This window comes from Rhipicephalus microplus, chromosome 9 (genome assembly GCF_043290135.1).
Source record: "Rhipicephalus microplus isolate Deutch F79 chromosome 9, USDA_Rmic, whole genome shotgun sequence".
Classification (NCBI taxonomy): Eukaryota; Metazoa; Arthropoda; class Arachnida; order Ixodida; family Ixodidae; genus Rhipicephalus; species Rhipicephalus microplus.
The window spans coordinates 107,492,124-107,517,659 of record NC_134708.1 but is presented as its reverse complement, the minus strand read 5'-3'; positions in this window follow the sequence as shown (position 1 = coordinate 107,517,659).

Genomic DNA, 25,536 nt, shown 5'->3' with positions numbered 1-25,536 from the left:
GGGTCATCAGGCACCACTGCTGCTTGAAGGGACGACGAAAGTCAGGAACTCGCCTTTGCTTGCCACATAGTCTGGGTAATTGCTCAAATCTTCGACAGCGTCTGGCAGACTGGCGCCGAAGGGATCGAGAGCCTCCCCAGTAGACCAGCTTTGCTCAGTGGCGTTTGGCCCAGACGCATTTCCGGGCCAAACTTAAAAACACCCATGGCTAGGAGATGGTTGGTGGATGCGTACTTAGGTAGTCCAAGCGCCACCTTGACGGCTCTACAGAGGAGAATGTCGTCTTCTCTCTGGTGCAAGCGTTAGGGTCTGACAAGGGACGTGGTAGGTGATGTTACTGACTATGCAAGCATTGAATATGCGTAGAATGTTTGGCTGCTGAAGTCCACGTCTTTGATTGGTAATACGGCGGATAATATGCGTAATTTGAGAAACTTGCTGTTCTAATATTTTCATGGTGTGCATTGCCTTGAGATCAGCTTGTAATATGAAGGCCAAGAACGTGGAGTTTGTGTACGCAAGGAATCGCATGGTCCTCTAAGGTGACTGTAATTTACGGGCTGTTGCCGGGATTTTGCTGGGGACGATGAATTAGTAGAAGTTCCGACTTATTTGCACAGTACGTTAGACTGCCTGCTCGTGTGTATGCTTAAACTGTATTTACTGCTTCTTGAAGGGCACCTTGTATTTGTCCGTCTGAGCCTTTCGTCACCCTTACAGTGACGTCGTCCACGTACAAAGCATGCCGCAGACTTGGGATGGTGGCGAGTAGAGGCAGTAAGTTAGCCATGGCGATGTTGAAGAGTGTCTGGGTTAACACCGATCCTTGTGGCGTGGCTTTACCCGCGAGCTTGATGATGTCACTGCGAAGAGAGCCTAATCCTATGGTTGCCATCCTGTTTGTTAAGAATGCTTTCACATAGTCGTAAACTCGTCGTCCACAACGTGTCCATGCGAGATTCTCCAGTATTAGGTCATGCGAGATGTTTTCAAAGGCACCGCGGATGTTCAAGGCTAGCAGAGCTCTAGTTTGCGTAGAACTGAGCCTGTCCATTACTTCCTCTTTTAGTTGGAGAAGTACGTCTTGCGTGGAAAATCGGCCCGGTACCCAAACAGTGTGTCTGGAAAAAATTTCTAGGCCTCAAGATATGATTGCAGTCTTTGGAGGACGATATGCTCCAATAATTTACCAAGGCAAGACGTCAACAAGATTGGCCGCCGGTTGCCAAGCTCTTGGGGTTTGCCGGACTTAGGTGTTAGTGTTATTTCGGTATCTCTCCATTCCTGCGGTAACGTTCCGGATTTCCAGTGAGTTTTGTAAAAATCTGTCAACTGTTCAAGATCTTCGTCGTTGCGGTTCCGTATTTGAGAGTACTGGATGTTGTTTTTTCCTGGTGCTGTGTTGCGCTTGATATTCAGAAGGGCAGCTCGAACTTCGTGCACAGTGATATCAGCATCCAGTGGGGTTGACTCTGTATATGGGTAGTTTTTATATTTTGGCTGAGGGCCTGCAGCGATGTAGTTTTCTTGAAGCGTCTGTAAGATGCTGTTGCCGTCCCCATTCTGCTTGTGAAGAAGTGTTTGGATGATAGTGCTCGTGTAGGACTTGGTACTTTTCAGGTCAACAAGGACTCTTAGTATGGCCCACGTGCGTGCAGTGCTTAGCGTTATATTAAGTGACCTTCAAAAGTTGCGCCAATTGTTCTTCATGAGCTCTGTGACATATTGTTCGGCTTGAAACGTGACTTGAGCAATGCGAAGTTTAAGCTTGCGATTGTGTTTCTGCCTAGGCCAGCGTTTTAGGAGGCTTCTGCGTGCTTCCCACAGGTGTATAAGGTGCCTGACGACGTCTGGAATTCTGGTTGTAGTGGGGAAGACGAAGTGATTCGTTTACGGAACACACCTTGCTCGTCTTCGTGCTCTTCTGGATTTTTCACTGCAGTTGTGGGGTCTATCGCCCCATATATCGTAGTGATGGATGTTCAACCTCACGGGGCGCACTCCGAGTTCGGTCCGATCACAGGGACTGCTTCGAGGAAGCGAGGAAACGCGTCTAGTGAGAGTGAAGCCACTGAGCTGTACTCCGCATCAAGCGACGAGTCCTCGGACGACGGCTTCCAACCCGTCCTGTACCGCAAGGCTAAACGACGGATCGTCAATGCATCTTCGGCATCAAGCACGACCACCGTGAAAACTGCCCCTCAGCGAGGGCCTCATTCTATCCTGTTTGTGCTGTTTAAGGCTACCGACAGTCTACGTGGGCTGAACAGGCAAGCGCTCTCTGTATATCTCGAGAATATTACGTCAAATCAGATCAAAGAAGTACGTCTAAACGCAAGAAGGAACATCTTGGCAGTCGATGTGCTGAACCCACGTGCGCTAAACGCGCTTGAGAAAGTAACACAACTGGGTAACATCAATGTCAAGTCTACAATACCAGCTGATAGCACCACTTCAACAGGAGTCATTTATGACATCGCCACTGAAATTCCAAACTCGGATCTCTCAGTGCTAATGAAACCGGCAAATGAAGATAACGTCATTGTGAATGTCAGCCGCCTTGGTAACACACATTGTGTGAGAATTACGTTCGAAGGGGACTGTCTCCCCTCCCATGTGAAGGTTGGCCACTTTCGTCACCAGGTCCGACTATTTATTCCAAAACCTATGCGATGTCATAAGTGCCAGAAGATCGGACATGTGCAGGGAGTGTGCAGGAACTCCGAAGTGTGCCCCCGATGATCACAACCACACACCGAGGACAAATGCAGCGCAGCCATACTAAAGTGCCCTAATCGTCAAGGTGCCCACAGTGCATCTTCCAAAGACTGTCCACGCATAAAGGAGTTTACTATTCTTAGACAAATGGTGCGAGACCAAGACTACCCACAAAGAGGCCGCGGAAAAAGTCCGCCGAAGACGACGACGTCACCGTCGAAGATCTTCGCGAAGAACACAGTTAACTACAAGAAGTAAGTCATCGCACCTGAGAACGGCGCCCACTGCAGGGTACACCGCGGCGAACGCAGACGATGGAAGAGAGAAAACAAGTAGATCTTTCTCTACTGAAGACTGGCCGCCACTTACGCGCACGCAACCTGTGGAATAACCGCATCAGAAGCCGCATTCATCAGAGCAAGCTGCGACAACAGAGGAGCAGCGGAACTTGGATAAACAAGTGATTGCTCTTCTACGACCCATAATTAACGCCATTCGCATGGTGTTAAACAACATGCGTACAACGTCAGCCAGAAGTGCACTTCAAGTACTGGACACTCTGAGTCCAGTACTGGCGGCTCTTGAGTAGATAATGGCCCACCAGCCACTGTCTTTCAGGGAAGAGGTCAAAAAAGCAACAATTTTTCAGTGGAATACACGGGGACTGAAATCACGCATTGCAGATTTCTTTCGGTTTGTTTCCACCAATATGTTTCTCGTCATCGTCATCTGCGAGCCAAATTTATCGAGCGCTATCAGACTCTCCGGATACGAATCATTTATGTCGGCTTGTTATAGTGGAAACAGCAAGGTCCGGCTGTTTATTCGACGTGACCTGACCTACATTCTTCGGCCTGTACCACCTGACAATGATAACCAATATATATGCTTAACAGTGAAGAAAAAGGATTTTATTGTCACTGTTGTCGGTGCATACCTGTCGCCATCGAGCATATTTGACCACAGAAGACTAGGACACATCCTATCATCCACTCCTGGCCCATGGGTGATCATCGGAGACTTCAACGCCCACCATACGCTGTGGGGGAGCCCGAAGATCAGCGCAAAGGGTAGAAGTCTGATAACGTTTGCTTCAGACAACGAACTGTGCTTGTTAAATGATGGCAGCCCAACATTTTTACGTGGCCCTGGATACAGCAGTTGGCTTGACTTGGCTTTTGTTTCTCGAGGTCTCCTCAGATGTGCCGGATGGTTTGCGGATATAGAAACACATGGGAGCGACCACATTCCCACATATGTCAAGATCAGAGGATTATCACCTCGCAAGGTACGCGCAACTATCCAAAGAGTGGACTGGACCAAGTTTGAATTTCTCATGGAAGAACGCTGTCAAGAGAACACCTCATTTGATTTAGAAGAGGTGATCAAGTCCACAGTGCAAGACACAGTGGGCACCTTCACATGCTCTTCGATAGTAACCGAATTTCATGTGGAATTAGAACGACTTCGGGCTCTCCGACGGCGTACGGAACGAAGGTACCGACGCACGAAAGCAATCGACGATTTACGAATCGCTAGACGTCTTCAGAAGAAGATACAACGCCGCATAGACAAGCTAAAGTCACAACGTTGGGCAGCCTTCTGCCCTTCGTTAGATCCTCGGAAGCATTTATCACACTTGTGGAGGACAATAAGAGGGCTCCGGACAGCTCCCATTCAGCGGTCTCCATTCAAAGCTCTAGCCCTCTCTCAACAGAGATCGGACGTCGACGTGGCAGAAGAGTTCTGTGCCGACTTATCTTGTCAACTCGCAGATCCCAACATCTCCATGCTCTCACGTGGTGGCACGACATCACACAATCACCGCATGGACAAATTTTTTTCTATTCACGAGCTTAAAGCAGCACTGGCTATGCGTAGACGGATATCAGCATCCGGGCCTGATGGAACATCATACAGAGCACTGTGTCACCTTGGTGAGTGTGCGAGGAGTGCCCTCCTCGAGATATACAACGATTCGTGGCGAGAGGGCACCCTCCCAGTTAACTGGAAGACCAGCCATTTGGTTTTAATACTGAAACCTGGCAAGTCACCATTGGTGCTCACATCATACCGCCCGATTGCACTGGCTAGTTGCTTGGGCAAAGTGATGGAGAGGATGGTACTTGGACGGCTAGAATGGTTCCTGGAGCAACACAACATCTACCCGGACGCTATGGCGGGATTTCACCGTGGCCGGTCATGAATTGATAGCGTCATAGACCTGGTCAGCTACGTGCAACACGAAAAAGGCCGTAAGCGTCTCTGCGGTTCTTTATTTCTTGATGTTAAAGGGGCGTACGATAACGTCACACATGAAGCTGTTCTCACCGCTCTCAAGGAGGTAGGAGTGGGTGGTCGGATGTTTCAGTGGCTACGCAGCTATCTCTCTGAGCGATCCTTTTTCGTGAGAACCGAGGATCGTGACACTTCGCTACATTACAGCCACCGTGGTGTTCCCCAGGGTAGCATACTTAGCCCTGTACTATTCAACCTGATGCTAATAGCTCTCAATAAGCATCTGCCAAGTACTGTCAGATTGTCAATGTGCGCGGACGACATCTGCGTTTGGACGTCTGCAGTAACACTTCTACAGCTGCGAGCGCGAATTCAGAAAGCTGCCACTCAAGTTGCTATTTACCTCCGTCAACAAGGTCTGCAAATTTCCTCTGAGAAATGTGCACTTGTGACATTCGCGCGCAAACCAATGCAGAACTACAGCGTTCTGATAAACAGCGAAAGGATACGTCACCTCCGATCATACAAGTTCCTTGGTGTTATAACTGACAGGGACCTCTCATGGAGCTCACATGTATCATACATGAAAAGGCGATTGACAGGCATCTGTCATTTGTTCAAGTTCTTCGCTGGAAAGAATTGGGGAATGTCCACAACTGCTATGTTGCGACTATACAGGATTCTTTTCCTTGGATTCCTTCGGTACAGCCTACCTGTGTTAACCAACGCAAGTAAAACAAGCATACGAATGCTTCAAAGTGTCCAAGCTCAAGCACTCTGGATATGTTCATGCTTCCCCCAAAGTGCGTCAACAGCGGCAACTATCGCCATCACAAGGAACAACCTCATCAAGACCCGCATTAATGTGGAAGTGCTGAGGACATATATACGACACCTTGCTCGAACCCCTCGACATCACCTAGCCTCTCTACCAGTGGTCCGACCATGCACATCTTACTGCAAAACAGTGACCGCACATGGTGAGTCGATCCCAACTTCGTTCTCTCCTGCCGCTAGACCTGTGACTCCGCCATGGTGCCTCGCACAACCAATAATTAATATTAACATACCTGGCGTCCAGAAAAAGGCCAATTTGTCGTCACCGGCTCTTAAACAGCTCACACTACTTCTCTTGTATGAGAAATATCAAGACTCCACACATATATACACTGACAGATTTTGTAGTTGATCAACCTACACGCAAGTGGACTATTTTCTGCGACTCGAAGGCGGCACTGCAGTCCCTACTATCAGCCTCACGCCGTGGACCACACGAGCAGCTGGTACTAGAGATAGCAGAGGTTATACACCACCTGACTGAGAAAGGGCACCAAATTACATTTCAGTGGTGGCCCAGTCACTGCGAAATCATCGGCAATGAACGGGCCGATCAAGCTTACCACTCAGCCCACACAGAAGATCATAAACTGCGACTACCACTTTCTAGGACAGATGCTGCACGAAAGCTCCGCAGACTTGCTCGCCAGCAAACCACATCACAATAGAATCAGCCACACTTCAAGCATGCCCGACTGTACTCACTTGACCCTACGCTAAGTCTTCAAGTCCCGTCGTGCTTTATCCCTGTTATGTAGGCTGTGGTTGGGCGTTGCGTTTACCTACGCCTACGCTTTCCGCATTGGGATGGCTGACACCACAGCCTCTGGCCACTGTGGCAAAGAGGAAACATTCCAACATATTCTTTGTGACTGCCTAGCGTATAGTAAACAACGACTATGCCTTCGCAAGGAACTCAACAAATTAGATGATCATCAACCTCTGTCGGAACAGGGAATTCTGCAGTATCGTCAGGATGTGACTTCACAAAAGAAGGCCCTGAAAGCGCTCTTACACTTTTTGCGATCGACTGGCCTTACTGAACGGTTGTAGCTAGGACGCCCTTCCTGCGTGTGTTTTCGTTTTTTTTTGAGTGCGCGTGCGTTTTTTTTTCTCTTTCTACCCTCTGTTTCTTGCCCCTACTTCCCCACCCCCAGCGCTGGGTAGCAAACCAGATGCCAATATCTGGTTAACCTCCCGGCCTTTCCTTTCTTACTCTCTCTCTCTCTCTCTCTGGTTGTAGTGCTTATCCTCTTGGTCGCTTTACCAAGGTCAGCTTGCAGGCACTGTAGCTATTCATTTAAAGGTGTCCCATTGTTGTCAGTCTGAGTGCGTTGTTTTCTAAATGTATCCCACTTAGTGAGACGGACCTTCCGCTCTGGAGCACGGGGGTTGGAGATATGCAGTGTAGTGGAAATGATGCAATGATCACTACCTAACCTTTCATGTAGATTTTACCGCTTATAATTGCTTAGTCGCCTTACAAAGGTTAGGTCAGGGCACGTATCTCTGGTTGCGCTGGTTCCAATTCTGGTTGGCTCTCGCGGATCTGTGAGCAGCGTAAATCTGTGATTGCAGATGAGGCGTTCTAACATGGAACCTTTACGCGTGGCCGATAGATATGCCCATGACGTGTGTGGGGCGTTAAAATCACCAACCACTACAACTTGTTCCCCTAGCTTGCATGTTTTCGTTATAAAGTACCCGAAGTCGTCCCTCTTAGATTTAGGGGAGCTGTAGATGTTTAGTATAAACAAGCTCTGCTGACAGTGTTTCTGAGGAATAATTTCAAGAAGTACATGTGGAATGGATGACGTCAGTGTGTGTTCTATAGTTGTCAATGTTTGTATACGAGCATTGCGACAAGTGGATGTTTGTTGATCTGTGTATGTATGGGAGCCCAAGAGGGTAGGTGTGCAGTGCGTCTCCCGCAGAGCCACGATATCTGGAGGGTGCGCGAAAGTGGCAGTGTACTGTTGCAGGAAGCTCCTCTTTCATCGTAACCCCCTGCAGTTCTACTGCCACATGATGCAGGCAGGACTAAGGAAGCCCATCTTGCTCTTTATGGTCTGTGTCCTGAGTTGAGAGTGATTGGTGGATGTAAGGATGGGGTCGCTTGGTCATACATTTGGGGTTTGTAGCTAGTGGCAATGAGTCTTGGCGCCATGTACTAAATGACGTGAAGCTTTCTTGCGTGTGATGCTTTAGCCCTGTTACAAGTGCTAGGGTATGGACCTTTAACATATCCCTAAGTTCTGCGCGGGAATCACTAACTGCCTGAGTGATAATGCTGGTTACCTCAGCCTTAAGCGAGTCTCTAAGTTTTTTGAGGGCATCTTGCAGCTCTTGCTTAGTGCAGTTATGTGCGTTAGATGTGCGAGGTACGTTGGGGTGGTTGTGTGATGAGGGTGAATGTGAAAAATTAGGTAACGAAAATTTCAGGCTGGGAGGCCCCACTGCCCAACTCACCTTTACCGGAGGCGTCTATCCAGCGGGCGCTGGCTTCTTGGCTGGTGGCGATTCTGGTCTCTCCGCACTCGCGGCTCTGTTCTTTTGGGGGATCCCTCCTAGGGTGCTGGTGCTGGTTTTGGACGCGGTTCCTGGCGTGTTGTTTAAGGTTTCTAAGGCCCTGTCTTGAGACTTCCCTCTGCTCTTGGATTGGCTGCGCCTCATTCTGGACCTGGGCCGGTATCCCTTGGGTAGTGATGCAAGGTGGTGGTGCTAACGCGTTCGCCTCCAGTGCTTTCTTGACGTAATGCTTGTTTGGAGGTTTCTGTTCCCTCGCAAGACATTTGGGGTGTGTAGCTGGGTGGTACCCTTGCTGTGGAAGCATTGAGTTGCACAGCTGTGCCCAGGCGCTGGTGTCTCAACTTCTCATGCTTGGTATCGGCATTTTGTCGGGGTTGGACATGCGTCTGCCCGGTGTCCAAATGCAAGGCAGATTGTGCAAACTTGTTTGCGAGGTCGGTGATTGTAGCATCGGTATTCCACGCGGTAGTAGTAGACATAAGGTGGTACTTCAAGCCCTGAAAAAGATTTCAACGCTGTGTTTGTGGATCCCATCATTCGGGCGTGCAAGACTTCGGCGTTGGGTGCGTAGATGTTGTCGAGGAGTTCGGTGGGTGAAGTATTCTTTTCTGGGCTCATGATGGCTCCCTTGCAAGAATTGTCTGGAGCGGCTACATAAGCTTGCACTTCATATCTCTGCAATCCTAGATTTAGTGCAGTGACGGCTTGCAACTTTGTAGCAATAGTTTCGTCTGGTGTGCTCGCGATGGCTATATTGCGTTCCGCTTGGATGCGAAAAAGGAGCTTGTTGACTGTTTCTCCTGGCCGCCCGGCAGCCATGCAGATGGCGCATGCCAACATGTGATGTGCCCATTCACTGAGTCGAAGACCTTCTCGTGGTCGGAAGACCACCTTGAAGTCATCCACAGCTAGGGGTGGCGGCCGCAGGGTCACTCGATTTTTGGCAGGCAAGGGCTCGGGTGCAGAATTCATTGTGGTCTTTGACTTGCGTTGGCGGGTAGCATTGAACCAAGAGCCATCGTCCGAATCCACTGGATATAGACACCGTAGTAGAGTTTGCCAGTATGACTGGAGCGCCAGAACGCAATGCCTAGCGAAAAAAAACACAGTAATAGGTTGGGGTCAGTCAAAACGGAACGCGATACCCGCGTGTTCATGTCCACGTGAGCGGGCGAATTGCAGTAGGGATACATGGGGACACGTGAGCGCGTCTGTTTTCTGCGTGCCTCTAACGGCCAACGTCAGCGAATTTAGGATGGGCTAGTGCCAGCAACCAGCTCCCTCTGATCAGCGAACGGTGCCTATTCGTTGGTGTCTACTGCATCCATCGCTGCTGATTCGATGGTAGAAACCGGAGAAGCCATGCCTAAGCGGTGTAGATCAGGCACACACCGAATGTCATTGCAACACGCTCTGCGTTCGCACAAACACGGCCAAGCGCCGTAAGTTGCAGCGGCGTCAGTGCGGTATCACGGAGACGCCGATGTATCGGCCATGCTTGGTCACCAGAAAGTTGTTCAGGAGAGCACTTTCACGTTTCAAAACGCTTTAAACAGGCTTGGCTGTGAAAGTCCTCACCGGAAAGTCTGAAGTAGGTCTGTTGAACGAGGGCGTCATGGACAAAGACCCATGAAGGGGTCCAAGGACTGGGAGGAGCGATGAGAAAAACGCGTCCGTTCAGTTCCACGGTCGAGTGAAGAGTCGTCGCATCGACAATCGCGCTTTCGTTGTGCGCTTCGTTCGAAGGAATTTGTAGGGGTGAGGCCAGCACAGCGTCGGTGACCTCCTCCACGTCCCGCGAGTCGGTAGTTGGTTCCGTTGCCGATGTCAGTGGTGGAAAGGCACCAGAGGCAGCGTGTGAGTAAGAGCGGCGGACAGGGTAAACCACAGTTGGGTGGCCGTCCCCGCAGCTTTGGCACGGACGGTCACATCCTTCACCAACGTGACCGTGCACACCACAGCGACCACAATACAGTGTTGTGCACTGGGCTCATAGATGGTCCCGTGAGTCGCATCTTCGGCATACATCCTGGAGACCATGCTATAGTTGAACGTGGGGCGGTGACCGGAGATGCGCAGGTAGTTCGGAACAGGATTAGGGGCGTTCGTCTCCATTCGAACAAACCGCGTTTCATTAAGTACGCCGCATCGCCCACTCATCAAACCACTGGTGACAGTGATCACCTTGCCACATCAAAATAACGCTTGGACGAGAGCTTCGTTTGAGACGAACGATGGCAGGAACAGGCATGCGACGTTGGTCACTTGTGGACCGACGGGGACGACTTGAACACGTTCGCCGCCAGTCACCAGGGAGCCAGCATTGATGATTAGAGACATGAAGGCCATGCTCTTCACGGTGACTTGGAAGTTTTGGGCTCCCTGATGCTGCCCGCAGTATACCTCTGAGAGGCCGACTATAGAGGCCGTCACATCAACGATGGTCTTGGCACTAGTTCCCGTAGGGACAACAACGTAACAGACGAGCGCCTTCGAAGGCGTCCAAGACGCGACGGGCACCATGACTCCTCTAACGGACGTCCCTGACGTAGAACGCACAGGGACGTCCGCAGATTGAGAAAAGTTTTATGTCCTTCAAACAAGAGGCAACCACTTCACTACTGGTCACTAGCGTTGCGCATACATAGGCACGTACACTTCAATCTACGCACACTTCAAATCATACTCCGTTACAAAACATGCTTATCACCTAAGGCACTCTAGCTCGTACAACAGACACGCTTTTCGTGCAACTTAACAGATTGAGAAAAGTGTTATTTCCTTCAAACTAGAGACAACCACTTCACTACTGGTCACTAGCGTTGCGCATACATTGGTAGATCTACGTACACTTCAAATCATACTACCTGACGAAACATGATTATCGCCTAAGACACTCTATCTCGTACAATAGATACGCTTTCCGTGCAACTCAACAGTGATAGCTTTTGCAACATAGAATAAAGGAAAACAACACCCAAAATACAAACAAACAACACCAACATGGTAACATCTTAACATTATTCACAGTCGGGGAATCTGACGGAGAGCTTGACCTTGTCTCCTGTCACACCCAAAAAAGGGCAAGACCAATGTCTCAGGAATTCTGTTTCCCCGTGAGCTGCTTGCTGAGCATCAAGAAAGAATACAAGTGTCTCTCGAAACTGAGATCACAGCGGCCACTGTAGCCGGAGGCGTTGCTGTCGGACAGCCGCCCTGCAGCGATTACGCCAGAGAACAAACTCACCAGCGGCGATCACTAATCGGCCAAACCAACCCCGGGGGCATCGGCCTCTCGTGTAATAGTGAGCCACACGCAGGCTGGGCATGGTTCTGTGAATAAGCGGCCAGAATGTTCTAGCCACCACACATGCTGAGACCGCGTGCGTCGCGGTTTCCGTGCTGCCGCATTTGGGGCACCTGGCGGACTGCACCATGCATCCCCCAACGTGGTAATCGCTCTAGAGTGGGCAAGATTCCCCAGCCTCTTTGCCATTGCAGGTCAGCTACTTCTTTTGGTAGCTTGCGCGACGTTAATTCTGGCCATTGGAACGTGGGGGCGGGCATCTTAGCGTGCCCCTGGCAGAAACCAGCTGTTCACACAACCGCACTGGAGCAATTTCCCGCGGATGGAGATCCGGGTTCATGGTCGTGAGCTCCCGCGAGAGCGCCACGAGTGCCTTAGGGCGGTGTATGCTCCGCGCTCGGGCACAGATTTCCCAGTGTTCGGGGGACCAGCACTCTGCACTGTGGGCCTAGAAAAAACAAGACGAGTCGTCTTGCGGGTGCCCCTACATCGTCTAAAATTCCCAGCACTGCCTTGAGTGCGAGCAGCTGCGCTGTCGTAACAATACAAGGAAGACCAAAGCCCCCAAGATTCCGAGGAAACCTGAGCGCGCCTCGCTGCAGGCGCTCCGTCTTTCCGTCCCAAAAGAAAGAAAATACGGCTCGGTCGAGGGTCTTCAACACTGCTGCCGGGGGAAATTCTATTCTCGAAACATAAAAGACCCGCGCCAAAAATGCACTTGATAAGATATGCCTTCTCGGCAAAAGAAAACTTAAAGCTCGTAGCTCGCTGTGTCGAGTCAGCCACTTCTTGACTCAGCGCCTCCCACACATCAGGTGCAACCCCTGTTTTTTCGAAAGTGATACCTACAATCTCTAACCTCGTTGCTATATGGAGGGCGTGTGGTAGACTCGATGGCGATGAGTTGCCTAGCACCATGGCGCTACTTTTATTCATGTTTAGCTTCGCACCTGAGAGCCTGGCAAATTCCGCAAAACACATGAGTACTTGCAGGATGCCATCCTCGTCTCGAGCAAACACCGTGACGTCATCAGCGTACGCAGATACTTCCATGGTAGCTGCGCCAGGGAGGGGGAGGCCGCGTATTCTAGTGTCTGCCAACACTGCACGAAGGAAGGGGTAAATACACAGGACGAACAGCATGGGGCTCAGGGAGCACCCTTGCCGGACTCCCCTGGTTAGGTGTATCGTCCCTTGGCTACCCCGTAGAGAACAAGAATACGTTTAATGTTCACGTAAATGTTGCGGAACAATGCGATCGCTTTTGGCTGAAGCCTGTACTTGCTCTATACCCCGAAGAGGTATTCGTGCCTCACGCGGTCGAAGGCGATCCTGATCGCCTTCGACCGCGAGGTTTTTGCATTTCCTGATCTAAGGAAATGCAAAAACCTCGCGTCTTGGAATGAGCTATGTACGCCAAGAGGTCCCGAGTGAGTGTGAGGGCACTAAAGATGTTCCTACCCATTACCGAGCCCGTTTGTTGGTTGCAAATCACTTCGGGCCACCACTGCTTCAGTCTGCCCCCTAGGACTGCCGCTAAAATCTTATAATCTGTGTTTAGCACGGTTATTGGTCGCCATGATCCCGGTTGCCTTCGATCTTTCCCTTCTTTAGGTAACAAAATAAGTTTTCCCTCTGCCAGCGACACTGGGACCTTTTCACAATTCAAAATTACGTTTATCATGGCTACCAAACCAGCGCCAATTTCCGGCCAGAACTCCTTATAAAATTCGGTGGTCAGTCCATCCGGGCCCGGAGCTGAGCCTACCGTCAGCGATCGCAGAACTGCATAGACTTCAGCCGCCGACGCTTTCTTTGTGAGGTTTGCGCCTGCTTCCTCGGGTAATTTAGGTAACTCTGTGCATAGGATTTTCAGTTCTCTAATCACTGTGCTCACGTCTATCACTGGGTCGGCTTCCGCAAACAAGTTGGAAAAATACCCCTAAAAGCACCTGTCTATATCTGCGCCCTCTTCCGATACGGATCCGTCCGGCAGGCATACTGACATCGCGTACTCAGGGCCGTTCGGCGAGCGCCGCGATGTCAAAAAGCGGGTGAAATCAGACGTGTCTCAAAAAATCGAGTCTTGAGGGTGTATGTGCACCTTTTGAGTTGTTTGTAGAAAGATGTGGTCATATCGGGCTCTCAAAACTCCCAAGTACTCTCTCGTGGTTGGAGTCAAGGGGGCGCCTGCTTTCAGTATTCTTATCTTTCGCAGGGTTTCATTAAGCTCGTGCGTGAGTCTCAGCCTCACATTCCTACGACATTCCTGAGCCCAACGCTGCCACTGTGCTTTTAAGCTGTCCCACTCCTGAGAGAGGTCTCTCACGCCCGAAAACGTTCCCTTAACCCCCGCCTTTAGAATCTCTTTCGCTGCGTCATCTGCGAGCACCGCTCGATCGAGGCGCCATAGGCGCACCTCGTCCAACCGAAGATCCGGCAATGCCATAAACAGAACCAAATGTGGTCGGAAATTCGACCCACCTCTACCGGAAAAGATCGCACCACCACATCGGCCACCACAGGACTCAAGGCCTCACAGACATAAAATCTCTCTAGCCTTGTCTCCGATGAACCCCTTTTCCAAGTCGGGACAAAAGTATTGCCTTTCTTAAGTATCCATGCGTCTTGGAGCTCGAAGTCCTGTGTTAAGCCAACAAGCTCGCGAGCGTTGTTAACATTTCTGCCTTGGCCCGGGCTCCGCACATATCGCATGCTATCAGTGAGTCAGTTAAAATCCCCACATAGCACTGTTGCGCACTCGTCTATGAAATAGGGCGATAACGATCGAAAAAAAGCGTTCGTGTCCCTCCTTCGCGTCGGTGCGTACACACACACAAAGTGCATGCGCAGCCTGCCTATCTTGCATTTCAACACCAACGCTCGACCATCGCTATCAACAGTGCAAAAGGGTGTGGAAAAAAGGGCGGTGTTTATTGTCACCGCACCGACACCGCAACTGCGCGTGGAAGCTGGCGAAAAATAGCATGGCAAATTGAACCGATTGCGAAAGGCTGTTACATCCGCCGGCGACACAAAATTTACCTCTTGAAGAAACAAAAGGTCAATAAAGTTCTCTCAAGCAAAATGGATAACTTCTGTCTGTTTATCGGGTTTACAAAACCCCTGTACATTTAGGGTAGTTATGTTAACCATGTTGCTAGAGAAATGTTTGCTAAAGGTAGGAATATCTTCCCGCAGGTGAACGACGGGTCAGTCGACGCCCGTTACGTGTTCGGAGGCTTGGAAAGGCCCTCAGTATGCGGTGTTTCCGTCGCCGCCTGCTTGCGGGGGTTTCCCGCTTAACAGATAAAACTTAACAGCCAAAGCCTGTCGCAACTAATCTGCAGTGATCGAATCCTCCCTTCCGTTGAACACCACGGCATAATTTGCGGCAGCCTACGTATGATCTCCAGTACACTGTGATCAATTCTGCGCGTCGCCGAACATTTCTGCTGCGTACTGGCCATAAAAGGGGTCAGCCTAGCCTGACACGACCGGGCCACGAAAATCTTTTCAGCCCGTGCTCAATCTTCTACTTGTACCAGGTTAGTTACCTAGGTTGAACTAAATGTTATCATTCTAACAATATACGATGCTACTAAGAGTGTCATGCCCCATTACCAAGCGAAAACTTACAGGCTGTTTTAATAACAGGAGCATGTGTGTTATTTGTGAGAGAAACTTTTTATTTCAATCATAAAAAAAATGTGGGGTGGGGCTCTCAGTACAGAGCTCCAACAGCTACTGCTGCGTTCCACGCCCGTCGTACAAGCACCCGCTGGCCACTCGGGCTTTCATCATGCAGCACGGCCTCCCATCCTTGTAGGGTAGGAATAAGAGAGGAGTTTGCAGAGCGCCTGGCAGGCCGACGCTGACATTCCAGCGTTACGTGATATAACGTCGGTACCGCTCCACAGCAAAGACATTTGTTAGGGTAAGAGGTGGGATGGAGGATGTAGAGGAAATAGAGGTGCGGAAATGTGTTCGCCCGCAGTTGACGCACCGCAGTTGCAGCTTCTCATTTGAGCGTGTGGTGTGGTGGAGAGCACCGAATACGTTATCGTCTATAGTAATCGAGAGTGTCTCGATATCCTAGCAGTTCCGTGTTTGTGTCCTCCTCATCTGGGTTGGACAGCTCTTCCTCCAGATCCCGGTTAGTGTGTGCTCGGGCAGCTGCATGAGCGCAGTCATGACCGGGGAGAGAGGCGTGCCCAGGGGTCCAGGCAAGTTGGAACGTGTGTGGCGTGTGGAATACAGTGTTCAAAATTCAGTGTGTTTGCTGTGAGACAATACCCCGTGTGAAGGCAGGGCAGGTATCCATTGAGCCTGTAAAAATTAGAATAACATCTGTGTGAGGAAGGTTTATGGCAGCGTGGGAAATCGCCAGTGATGGCACACTCTTCGACCTCAGATATGTTCTTTGTAGATATGTCGATTGAGGCTACTACGTCGTGATCATTGTTCCCCCACTGCTCCAACTGTAAAACTGTGTGAGTGGTGTCTAGCGGCGTCGCAGTATAAGAGAGTGTTTGAAGTAGACTGATTGATGAGGTGCTTGAGGTTTTTCACCCTCGCTGAGCGTTGCGCTCAGGGTGCATATTACGTGGAAGCGGCGCGACTGTAATTCTGGCTCGGAAGTCAGTGGGTAGCGGTTTCTCTGGTGTGTTGTATCCACATCGATTCGGAGGGTACCCTAGTTTGACGAGTAGCCGCTCTCCCACTTGGGTGCTGCGAAGTCTTCGTAGCTGACTATTACGTTGTGCTTCGGTTAGTTCCTTCAGGTGGTTGTGTACACCCATTGCTAGGAGACGGTTGGTGGATTCGTACGTAGGAAGTCCAAGCACCGCCTTGACGGCACTGCAGAGGAGAATGTCCAGTCTTCTTTCTTGTGCAAGCGTTAGGGTTAGATAAGGGACGTAGTAGGTGATGTGACTTACTATTCAGGCATTAGGTATATGTAGAATGTCTTGCTCCTGAAGTCTATGCCTTCGGTTGGTCATGTGGTGGATCATATTGCCACGTTCCATTTCCCAAGTTTTTGTTATCGTCCGAAAACACCGCACGATTCTCAGCGCAAACCGCGCCTGCAGTTTTCTAGAAGGTTCCGGACTGTAGTAGATCATTTCGATAAGATCACGCCCACTGTGCGAACGGTACAGATTGTTCTGGAACCTACGCCACCACCAGCGATAACGCTAGAACATTCGACGGCAAGAGTATAAATGCCGACGCGCTTCGCCGCTTGTCAGTAGTTGATCGAAGGCCGACGCTGCGTTCGCCGCTATCAGTCCGAGACTGCTATCTGTGCGAGACTGCTGCTGTAATTAGACTTTCCCTTTACCGGGCACAGGTTCGCCCAAATAAACAGTTCAATCCCAACACGAAGTTTTCTGTCTTTGGCCACGTCACGACCCCGTGACATCTGGTGGAGGTGCTGCTTCGTTCATGTACCGGACGCCCCCGTCAAGCCGTGAACCCAGCCCCCTTCGCGGAGAAGACACCCGCGCCAACCAAGAGCAGCGAACGAGCCGCCGACAGCAAGGTCTCCCACCGGAGTACGGCCTGCTACAAGACAAGGCGCGGAAGACCAAGACCATGACCTCGACTGCAGCGACAATGACAACCGGAGCGTCCCAGCCCGCGATCGTCATTCATCAACCCAGGGAACCACCAACGTTCCATGGCTCATCGTTTGAAGACCCGGAAACCTGGCTAGAAACATATGACCGTGTGGCCGCCCTCAACCACTGGGACAACGAAGAAAAGCTCCGTCGTGTGTACTTCTACCTGGAAGACACCGCAAGGACCTGGATAGAGAATCGGGAGTCCACGCTCCGAACGTGGGATGTCTTCTGCGGCGCATTTCTTCAAACGTTCGCAAGCGTCGCTCGCAAAGAGAGGGCCGCTGCTCTACTCGAGACCCGGGTTCAGCTACCAAACGAAAAGGTTGGAATTTTCACAGAGGAGATGACCCGCCTATTCCGTCACGCTGACCCAGACATGCCTGAGGAAAAGAAAGTTCGTTTCCTCATGCGAGGGGTCAAACAGGAGCTCTTCGCGGGACTAATGAGGAACCCACCGAACACCGTCCAAGAATTTGTATCCAAGGCGACCACCATCGAAAAAACGCTGGACATGCGCACCAGACAGTATAATCGTCGCCTGACTCCAGAATGCGCTGCTGCTCAAGCCAGTGACTCCGACGACCTGCGTGAAACGATCCGAGCGATCGTGCGGGAAGGGCTGCGCAAACTGTTGCCTTCGGCGCAGCCTCAAGTGGATTCAATCGCCGACAGTGTGCGAGAAGAAGTCCGGCAAACGCTTCGAATTCCCGAAACACCGCCGCCCGATCCAGAAACTATGAGCTACGCCGCTGCAGTGCGCCACAGCGCTCCTCCCCGTCCACGCCAAAACGCCGCCCCGTCACACTTCCGTCGCCAGACGCCACCGCCGCCACCACCCCAACCGACGTCCTACCGTTCCCCAGCGGGCCAGCGCAGTGCACCGAGAAAAACGGACGTTTGGCGTGCACCTGACAACCGCCCGCTCTGCTACCACTGCGGCGAGGCCGGGCACACATACCGCCGTTGCCAGTACCGACAGATGGGACTCCGTGGCTTCGCCGTCAATGCGCCGCGTCCGCAGCCAGGAGATCGGCCACGTGACATCGCCGACTACCTGGCAGGAACTCAATGGACACCACGAAGTCCTTCTCGTTCGCCGTCGCCCAGCCGCCGCATGTCACCACACCCCCGGCAGTACTCTGGCCCAACGCGGGGCCGGTCTCCTAGCCCGTATCCGGGAAACTAAGGGCAGCAACCGATGGAGGTGCGGTTGCTGTGCGACGAACTACCGAAGATCCTCCGACGACGACGCCGACGCGACGGAGCTTTTTGAACACAACCCCAACCAGGAAAAGCCCTGACGGCGAAAGCTCACTTACCGAAGGTGGCCGGACGACGCAACATGAAAGCAGCGGAACAAGCCGACGCAGGCGTGACCCGACGCCACGCCCTAACTGTAATGCGAGACGGCGAACTAGCGACCTCGACGTTCTTATCGACGGCCACAGTGTGACTGCTCTCGTCGATACTGGAGCCGACTATTCTGTCATCAGTGGGTCGTTCGCCGCGAAGTTAAAGAAAGTTAGGACAGCTTGGAAAGACCCTGAAATCCGCACAGCCGGAGGTCATCTCGTAACGCCTGCAGGAATCTGCACAGCGAGAGTCACCATTAACGGCCGTATTTATCCTACAGACTTCGTAGTCGTACAGCGTTGCTCGAGAGATGTCATCCTTGGCATGGACTTCTTATGCCTCCATGGTGCTGTCATCAACCTAAAAACAAGGTCGATAACGTTATCCACAGAAGGAGCACTACCACCGCGCACGCCGTCAGGACACCATGCCTTGAATGTGCTGGAAGAACAAGTCACCATTCCGCCTCGCTCAAGCGTCATTATTTCAGTCGGCGCTCCTAAATCACCTGACTTGGAAGGCGTCGTTGAAGGCAGTCAGCATCTGTTGGTCACCCGAAATATTTGCGTCGCAAGAGGAATTGCAGAGCTGCGAGGAGGCAAAGCAACGGTTCTGCTCACGAATTTCAGCAATGAGTACAAACATGTGAACAAAGGAACAACGGTCGCATACATCGAAGAAATTGTCGAAGCCACCAGTGCTTTCGCCCTCGCCGATTCTGCGGAACCTGCTCAGAGGAACCAAGCCCCTCCCATAGCTTTCGACGTCAATCCCAGACTTCCGAACGATAAGCAAGAACAGCTCAAGGCCCTGCTCCTGCAATACGAAGATTGCTTTTCGTCGTCATCGAAAATTCGGCAGACCCCAATCACGAAACATCGAATCATAACCGAAGAAAATGCCAGACCACTTCGTCAGAGTCCGTACAGGGTTTCGACGCGAGAACATGAGGCAATGAAGAGACAAGTTGATGAAATGCTGCGAGATGACATTATCCAGCCGTCCAAGAGTCCGTGGGCATCCCCCGTGGTGTTAGTGAAGAAAAAGGATGGGACCCTACGTTTCTGCGTCGATTATCACCGCCTGAACAAAATCACAAGAAACGACGTGTATCCTCTCCCACGAATAGACGACGCCCTTGATCGGCTCCACAACGCCAAGTACTTCTCGTCAATGGACCTCAAGACTGGCTATTGGCAAATCGAAGTCGACGAACGAGACCGAGAGAAGACGGCGTTTATAACACCGGACGGCCTCTTCGAGTTTAAGGTGATGCCCTTCGGCCTTTGCTCAGCGCCTGCAACTTTTCAACGCGTTATGGATACAGTACTGCCAGGATTGAAGTGGCAGACTTGCCTTGTGTACTTGGACGACGTCGTCGTGTTTTCCTCGAGTTTCGACGAGCATCTTCGGCGCCTTGAAGCTGTACTTCAAGCCATCAAGACGTCCGGACTCACACTGAAGCCAGAAAAGTGCAGATTTGCGTATGAGGAGCTCTTGTTTCTGGGGCACGTTATCAGCAAGTCTGGAGTTCGTCCCGATCCACGGAAAACAGCCGCCATCGCCGATTTCCCGCCACCCACTGACAAGAAGGCCGTGCGCCGATTTCTGGGCCTGTGCGCCTATTATAGGCGCTTCGTGAAAAACTTCGCCCGCATCGCCGATCCTCTCACTAACCTTACCAAGGCCGACTCGGAGTTCAAGTGGGAAACGCCACAGGAACACGCTTTCCAGGAGCTTAAACATCGCCTCCAGACGCCTCCGTTACTTGCCCATTTCGACGAATTTGCCGAGACAGAAATACATACTGACGCAAGCAGCGTAGGTCTTGGCGCCGTTCTTGTGCAGAAGGCTGACGGACTTGAAAGGGTTATTAGTTACGCCAGCCGATCGCTATCGAAAGCAGAAGCAAATTATTCCACAACAGAAAAGGAGTGCCTCGCCATCATCTGGGCTACGTCGAAATTTCGCCCCTACCTCTACGGCAGGCCCTTCAAAGTTGTGAGCGACCACCACGCCTTGTGTTGGCTAGCCGCCTTGAAGGACCCTTCAGGTCGCCTCGCACGATGGAGCCTGAGACTTCAAGAATATGACATTACTGTCATTTGCAAGTCCGGCAAAAAACACTCCGACGCTGACTGTCTCTCTCGTGCGCCTGTCGACCAACCGCTACCCGACGACTCGGATGACGACTACATCTTGGGAACGATAACTACCGACGACTTCGCTGAACGACAGCGGGCCGACCCGGAACTTAAAGCCCTAATAGAATACCTCGAAGGCAGGACCGCCGAAGTCCCGAAGGTATTCAAGCGCGCACTTGCGTCGTTCTTTCTACGAAACGGTCTTCTACAAAAGAAAAACTTTTCACCGCTTCGAGCTAAGTACCTCCTTGCGGTGCCTTCAGCTCTGCGACCAGAACTCCTGCAGGCCCTGCACGACGATCCGACGGCAGGGCACCTCGGTGTTTCCCGCACGCTCGCGAGGATACAAGAAAGGTACTACTGGCCACGTCTTACCACCAACGTCACTCGTTATGTGAGGACATGCCGGGACTGTCAGCGACGCAAGACACCGCCGACAAGGCCAGCGGGACTTCTGCAGCCAATTGATCCACCTTGCCGACCTTTCCAGCAGATTGGTATGGACCTACTGGGGCCGTTCCCGACGTCGGCTTTCGGAAACAAGTGGATCGTGGTAGCTACCGACTACCTCACCCGCTACGCCGAGACAAAAGCCCTGCCAAAAGGCAGTGCATCCGAGGTAGCTAAGTTTTTCGTCGAAAATATCGTCCTACGTCACGGCGCCCCGGAGGTCCTTATCACCGACAGAGGAACGGCATTCACTGCCGACTTAACTCAAGCGATCTTGGCATACAGCCAAACAAACCACCGCCGGACGACAGCGTACCACCCACAGACCAACGGCCTCACCGAGCGGCTTAACAAGACGATCGCCGACATGCTGTCAATGTACGTCGATGTCGAACAAGAGACGTGGGACACCATTCTTCCGTATGTGACCTTCGCATACAACACGGCGGTGCAGGAGACGACGCAGATATCTCCATACAAATTGGTCTACGGAAGGAGCCCGGCAACGACGCTCGATGCCATGTTACCCAACGTCACCGACGAAGAAAACCTCGATGTGAGCGAGTACCTTCAACGCGCCGAAGAAGCCCGACAACTTGCGCGTCTCCGTATCAAGAATCAACAGACGACCGACAGCCACCGTTACAACCTTCGACGACGCTTCGTAGAATACCAGCCCGGTGAACGTGTTTGGGTGTGGACGCCGATACGCCGACGTGGACTAAGTGAAAAGCTTCTGCGACGGTACTTCGGACCGTACAGGGTGGTTCGACGGCTCGGCCAGCTCGATTACGAGGTTGTCCCCGACGGCATCACGAACTCTCAACGACGCCGATCGCGACCTGAAGTCGTCCATGTCGCGCGCCTCAAGCCGTTTCATGCGCGTTAACAAACTGAACTAGTGTTTTTTTTTTGTATTATTGTTGTATCGTAATTTATTCATTGTACTTTCTTGCATTATTATTGTACTTTCATCTTTAGTTAAAGCATCGGGACGATGCCTTTTTTTCAGAGGGGGGCAATGCCACGTTCCATTTCCCAAGTTTTTGTTATCGTCCGAAAACACCGCACGATTCTCAGCGCAAACCGCGGCTGCAGTTTTCTAGAAGGTTCCGGACTGTAGTAGATCATTTCGATAAGATCACGCACACTGTGCGAACGGTACAGATTGTTCTGGAACCTACGCCACCACCAGCGATAACGCTAGAACATTCGACGGCAAGAGTATAAATGCCGACGCGCTTCGCCGCTTGTCAGTAGTTGATCGAAGGCCGACGCTGCGTTCGCCGCTATCAGTCCGAGACTGCTATCTGTGCGAGACTGCTGCTGTAATTAGACTTTCCCTTTACCGGGCACAGGTTCGCCCAAATAAACAGTTAAATCCCAACACGAAGTTTTCTGTCTTTGGCCACGTCACGACCCCGTGACAATATGCGTGGTTTGAGAATCTTGCTGTTGTAATATTTTCGTGGTGTGCGTTGCCTTGAGATCAGCTTGTATATGAAGGTCGAGGACGCGGAGTTTTTGTACGCAGGGAATGACATGGTAATCTAAGGTGACTGCGATTTGCGGGCTGTTGTCGGGCTTTTGCTGGGGACGACGAATGAGTAGATGTTTTATTTATGCTGTGCTATTTTTGTTTGCTGTGCTATTTTTGTTTTTTATGTGGAAGTGATTGGCAAGGTACGATGCAGTGACCATAGAATGGTACGGTCTCGAATTCGCCTAGACTTGAAGAAGGAACGACAGAAACTGATACGCAAGAAGCCAATCAATCAGCTAGCACTGAGAGGGAAAGTACAGGAATTCAGAGTGTCGCTGCAGAACAGGTATTCGGCTCTTAGTGAGGAAACCAACCTTAGCGTAGATACAATGAATGATAATCTGACGAGCATCATTACGGAGTGTGCAGTGGAAGTTGGAGGCCGGGTAGTTAGACAGGACACTGGCAAGCTTTCCCAAGAAACGAAGAACCTAATTAGGAAGCGTCAAATCATGAAAGTGTCAAGTACAACAGACAAAATAGAACTGGCAGAGCTTTCGAAGTTGATTAATAGACGTAAGGTATGCGATGTAAGAAGGTATAACATGGAGAGAATTGAACACGCTCTGAAAAACGGAGGAAGTGTCAAAGCATTGAAGAGGAAACTTGGGATAGGCAAAAGTCGGATGTATGCACTAAGGGACAAAGAAGGCAAAATAACTACCAATATGGATAGGATAGTTAAAATAGCGGAGGAGTTTTACAGAGATCTGTACAGTAGCCGAGACAACCACGACCTTAATACTATAAGAACTAGCAGTAACCCAGATTACACCCCACCAGTAATGATAGAAGAAGTCAGAAAAGCTTTGGAGAGCATGCAAAGGGGCAAAACTGCTGGTGAGGATCAGGTAACATCAGATTTGCTGAAAGATGGAGGACAGATTGTGTTAGAAAAGCTAGCCACCCTGTTTACGAGGTGTCTCCTGACGGGAAGAGTACCAGAGTCTTGGAAGAACGCTAACATCATCTTAATACATAAGAAAGGAGATGACAAGGACTTGAAGAATTACAGGCCGATCAGCTTGCTCTCTGTAGTATACAAGCTATTTACAAAGGTAATTGCTAACAGAGTAAAGAAAACATTAGAATTCAATCAACCAAAGGAACAAGCAGGATTTCGAACAGGCTACTCAACAATTGACCACATTCATACTATCAATCAGGTAATAGAGAAATGCTCAGAGTATAACCAACCACTATACATAGCCTTCATAGATTACGAGAAGGCGTTTGATTCAGTAGAAATATCAGCCGTCATGCCAACACTGCGGAATCAGGGCGTAGATGAAGTATATATAAACATTCTGGAAGAAATCTACAGGGGATCAACTGCTACCATAGTGCTTCATAAAGAAAGCAACAGAATACCAATCAAGAAGGGTGTAAGGCAGGGGGACACAATTTCCCCAATGCTATTTACCGCGTGCTTACACGAGGTTTTCAGAAGCCTAGAATGGGAGCAGTTAGGGATAAGAGTCAATGGAGAATACCTTAGTAACCTGCGCTTCGCCGATGACATTGCATTGCTGAGTAACTCGGGGGACGAATTGCAACTCATGATTACGGAGTTAGACAAGGAGAGCAGAAAGGTGGGTCTTAAAATTAATCTGCAGAAAACGAAAGTAATGTACAATAACCTCGGCAAGGAGCAGCGCTTCGAGATAGGTAACAGTGCACTTGAAGTTGTAAAAGACTATGTCTACTTAGGGCAGGTAATAACCGCAGAGCCGAACCACGAGATTGAAGTAACTAGAAGAATAAGAATGGGGTGGAGCACATTCGGCAAGCACTCTCAAATTATGACAGGTAGATTGCCACTATCCCTCAAGAGGAAGGTATATAACAGCTGTATCTTGCCGGTACTTAGCTACGGAGCAGAAACCTGGAGACTTACAAAGAGGGTTCAGCTTAAATTGAGGACGACGCAGCGAGCAATGGAAAGAAAAATGGTAGGTGTAACCTTAAGAGACAAGAAGAGAGCAGAGTGGATTAGGGAACAAACGGGGGTTAAGGATATCATAGCTGAAATCAAGATGAAGAAATGGACATGGGCAGGGCATGTAGCGCGTAGACAGGATAACCGCTGGTCATTAAGGGTAACTGACTGGATTCCCAGAGAAGGGAAGCGGGTTAGGGGGAGACAGAAGGTTAGGTGGGCAGATGAGATTAAGAAGTTTGCGGGTATAAATTGGCAGCAGCAAGCACAAGACCGGGTTAACTGGCGGAACATGGGAGAGGCCTTTGTCCTGCAGTGGACGTAGTCAGGCTGTTGATGATGATGATGATGATGATTTTTGTTTGCTAATGAATTCTTGGTGCTCTTTCAGTTCTTCTTCCTTTTACCACGAGACGTAGAGCTATATCCAGTACGCATGAAAGCGACAGAGTGTGAGCAGATAACGAATACCAAGAAGATTCTTCTAGAAATGCAAAGGGGCCAGGAAACTGTGCTTGCGAAGTTAACAGAAATAATGACTAAACAAGGGGAACTGGGATCTAAAATAACGAATTTAATGCAGAATACAAAGCTCTCAGAAAGTTGCATTACTCGTGTGAAAAAATTCAAACCATAATTATGACTTAGGTGGAGGACTCAACGAAATCCAACCCGAAGACAAAACTTCGTATTTTTGGTGTGCCTGAGACAGAAAAACATAAAAGCTGGGAAACTTCAGACAAGGTCATCAGGGGAGTATGCGAAGGTGGGATGAAATTCCGGGATATATCAATTGAACGGGCTCGCCACTTAGCGGGTTTTAAATAAACTAAGAATCGACCCATTGTGGC